This window comes from Athene noctua, chromosome 2 (assembly GCF_965140245.1).
Source record: "Athene noctua chromosome 2, bAthNoc1.hap1.1, whole genome shotgun sequence".
Classification (NCBI taxonomy): domain Eukaryota; kingdom Metazoa; phylum Chordata; class Aves; order Strigiformes; family Strigidae; genus Athene; species Athene noctua.
In genome coordinates this window covers 120,848,804-120,853,109 of record NC_134038.1, presented here as the reverse complement: position 1 = coordinate 120,853,109, position 4,306 = coordinate 120,848,804, and the positions used below count along the sequence as shown (strand labels likewise).

General features: G+C 41.7%; 1 non-coding gene across 1 annotated transcript; it reads right to left on the bottom strand.

Annotated features, from left to right (window-relative positions):
- Positions 1-3,971: 3,971 nt before the first annotated feature.
- TRNAN-GUU (transfer RNA asparagine (anticodon GUU)) lies at positions 3,972-4,045 on the bottom strand. The gene has a single exon. It is a non-coding gene; the product is annotated as a tRNA-Asn (tRNA).
- Positions 4,046-4,306: the final 261 nt, after the last annotated feature.

Sequence of the window (4,306 nt, the reverse complement as noted above, 5' to 3'; positions counted from 1 at the left end):
TAGCAGTAGATGAAACTTGTAGGAGCATTAGAACTCTGAATAACTTGATTATTTTGGTATTACTTCAGCAATATTGGGCAAATATCATAATGCTAGCAGGTGTCTGTAATTTATTTACATACCTGTTTTCCCCCTAGTCTGGGTTATCCCCTTGTTGAGAAGAGACTTAATTTTCAGCTTCTCACAAAAGGTCCTTTTATCACAGGACCTGAATTCATCTTTTATTCTTTATTTGCCAGATCTGACAGCTCTTGTCAAAGGGAAGAACTGCAGAGTACTCTGAATAGTGGGTATTGTTCTGCAAAAGAATCAAGTCATTTGCTCCTTTTTTCTGGGGAGAGGAGTGTTCTGAAACAGCATATTTAGTGAGACTGAGAGCAGTTGGACAGCTACTTTTCTTAAAACAGATGTTTTCTAATTGACTTGCAACTAGCTTTTCTATCTTCATTTTTTAAGCATGTTTGATTATGTCCCTGAGGAATGGCTTTTCCTAGAGTTTCACCTCCTTTCCTCATTGCTCTGTCAAGAAGCTGTGTACTGGAAGGGTGGGTTCCTGTGCTTCCAGTATTTGTTAGAGCGAATTTAGCATCAATTACTACATTTTTTTTTTTCAAATTCTTTCTCTTTTTTTGGGGGGTGGGGAATGGGAGCTGCTATCTTTCAAATAAGACTGTTATCATGCTTTCAAAGTTGTTTTTCGCCTCTGCAGGTCAGAATTGTATCACCATTCTCTCCAGGTGCACTTTCTGTTGTAGCTCTAATGCAAGCATGGCTGAAACTATTGCAAGCAGTATCATAACCTCTGCTTAACACTGATTTAAGCCTGTGTCTTTGTGGAATATTGAGTATTGCAGTCAGAGAAGTATGCGCAAGAGATCATTCAGTCTACCTCAGTAGGTTGCTGAGGGATAACAGAGATAGCTATTGTTTTCTGTTCATCAGGTGATGAGAATGTGTCCCTTTCCACAGCAGATAGTACTATAAGAAAATACTAAACCAGAATGAGGTAACTGAGAAATCTTACATGATCATGAAAGTTAAAACTGAAGTTTCCAGTTCATTTACTCTGTAGTGAATGTTAAAAATACTAGCAGTTAAGTACTTGTGGCTGGCAGAGGTTTTTTGTAGTCTTCACGCTAGCCTGGAAGAATATGGCACAGCAGTTAACATCTGAATTTAGGCTTGAGAATACTATTAAATGTTATTATGGTTTTGTCTTGGATTTCTTCTTCCACTGTTTTAAAAAGAGAGGTGGGACAGATTTCTCATGGAGATTTCAAGATGCCCTTTTTTTTTTTATTGCTAGTGGGGCTTTTATCCAACCTACAGCATCACTTTTCCTGTTCTGCTGTAATAATGAGATCAACTGCTGGCTCAAAGTAAGTCTTAACAAAATGAAAACGTGAGTTCAGTAAGTCTCCAAACGATAGCAATGACGTCTCATCAACCTTGGCAGAACTTCAGGAAACAGTGGTGTTCTTGTTGCTGTCACATACCACCGTAGTAACTGCTCTGTATGTTGAATTTGTAGTTCCCTTGTTTGCGAATAACCTATCTATAACGAACTACAATAATCCTAATCTTGTCCCATAGTTAGGTGTAGTAATTCTGTGTTCTGAGGCTGAACTGGTGGATGCATTTTTTTCAAAAATGCAAAACTTGCAAAACTTAGGCAGCCTGTGTTGTAATCAGCACGTTCCTGCTATTTAGCTATTGGAGAACTGATATAAATGTTCAAGGTGCTGCATCCAGCCCATATGTGCTACCTTGTTCAAAGCTCCTGCAGGAGTTTTCATTCTCTTGCTGTCCTTCATGGAGGTGTCAGTAAGCAACATTAGTATGAGCAGGGCTTTTTTATGTTGCCAGATAAATCATTTCATGGTTTTCAGAGCTAGTTGGGCCTTCAAGGACAAAATAGAAGGTGTTTTTCCTGGTCACTTTCCAACAGCACTAGCTTTTTGGGGGGAAAAAAGAGAGAAGCTCTCCATTAAAACTGTTCCAAGTTTTGTAAGGTTTCCACATACCTTGTTCTTGAATACCTGTGGCACCTTAATTAAAAATTGATGAAGGGTTATACAGGCAAAGAACTGTGAAGGCGTGTTTCCAAACTACTGTGTGCTTACATTCTGTGGCTGATTTTAATGCAAGAGTAAGACATTTTATCCTTGCCCTTGTGCCCGAGTAACATCTGGTCCCTTCTGTTGGGAGTAAAAATGGTCAGTGATTAACTGAAGATTTTTTTTTTTACTCATGCTACTAAGTTTCTGTAGCATCTGTACACATCTTTTGTACAATGATAGCAAAATTCCTAGTGGGTTTCAAGAGCTCTTGGGCTCTAGTTCTTTATTTTAGAAGCTTAATAAAAATCTCAGAAGCATCCTTAAAATAGAAGTGTCAAATTGATTGGAAAGAAACTTTCATAGTGTTTTCTATGTATGATCAGCTCTGGATTTACTTGGTTCCAGGAGCAAGTCTGGTTGGATCCTTTGGCAAGGAGTGATTGGTTCTCAGTTGTTAGTGCTTGTCAGGCTGGGCTTCCTGATCTGACGAGTGTGGCTATCAAGATGTTCATGACAGCATGAAGCTTGTTCTTTAACATAGCTAGATCTGGAGCTTCTCATTACTACTTAGGATAGGAGTAAAGCTGTAAACTGGGGTTCAGGGAAGAGCAGTAGCAGCCACCCAAACTGTGAAGGCAGTTTTAATAATGCATAACACATTTAATTTATGGTACGTTACCCAAAATATATAATTATGTAATAAAAATAGCAAGCATATTTAATATAATTATCAAACATACTTTTGTTACTAATATACTTTACTAAAATATATAATTATATTAAAAATTTGTATCTTTTAGTTTGGCTAGAGATTATGTATAATCTCTGAACTTCAGCTTCAAACAGAATGAATTATTTTAATTCAGGGTAGGTATGAGAAAGATGCAAAGCCTGTGGGCAGGTGTTGTCCAGAAGAACAGAAGGTAGGATGCCTATGGAAGCAAGAGTTGGGCTTTATATACTGATAATGCCTGAGCTTAGTATGGTATCAAAGATGAAGTTCTAGATTAACTGGGTACTTGGGGTGCCGGAGGTCAGAGATCACATCTATCTAGATGTGATTTGATTTAGATTTTTCTCCTGAACAGTATGCTGAACGCAGAAGGGTTGAGGTTGGAAGGGGGCTCTGTAGGCTGTCTGGTCCAACCCCCCTGCTCAGTCAGGGCCGCCTAGAGCCCATTTTCCAGGACCCTGTCCAGATGGCTTCTGAATATCTCAAAGGAGGGAGACTCCATAGCCTCTCTAAGAAACCTGTGCCAGTGCTCGGCCACCCTCACGGTGAAAAACTGTTACCCTGATACTCCCGAACCCCCTGTGTTTCGTTTGTGCCTTGTTGGCTCTTGTCCTGCACCTGGGCACCACTGAGAAGAGCCTGGCTCTGCCCTCTTTGCACTCGCCCTTCCAGTATTTATATACATTAATAAGATCCCTTGTGAGAACCTTCTCCAGCCTGAACAGTCCCAGCTGTCTCAGCCTTTCCTCAGGGGAAAGATGCTCCTTGTCCACTACTCAACTTTGTGGCCCTTTCAGTACATCGGTGTCTGTCTTGTACTGGGGAGCCCAGAACTGGAGACAGGACTCTGGGTGTGGCCTCACCAGTGCTGAGGAGAGGGCAAAGATTGCAGTGCTCCTCCTAATGCAGGACATTAGTGCACAAGTGATTTTTATGAAGGCCTGTCAAATCTCCTAATCCAGTTTTGGTCTTCCGGTGCAATTTACTGACTTCCTTTGCTTGCCTCATGTTCACTTGGTGTCTACCAGGATGCGTGGGTCCTTTTCAGCTAAGCTGCTTTCCAGTGGGATGGCCCCCAGCATGTTCTGGTGCCTGGGGTTGTTCCTCCCCAGGGGCAGGACTTGGCATTTCACCTTGCTGGACTTCCTGAGGTTCCTGTTGATGCTTAAAAGGGAGCTCGTCCCTGGGTGGGCTCGAACCACCAGCCTTTCGGTTAACAGCCGAACGCGCTAACCGATTGCGCCACAGAGACTGATATGCAGCAGCATTTCTCTTCAGGAAAGCTGCACTCCTTCCTGATCGTGTCTGATAACTGCTGATGGTGGTGGCTCTATGTGTTGGACAGTGACAGACTAGTACTGCTGCACATTGCTGCAACAGATCTGATGTGTTATTGTTTCAGAATGTTGTAAGAGATGGAGGGCGTGGGGATAAGTGCTATTACCTCCTGTGGGGTGTGAAAGGTTCTTTTGATTTGAAGAACTAGCTATTTCTCACCACTTACCTCCCTCAG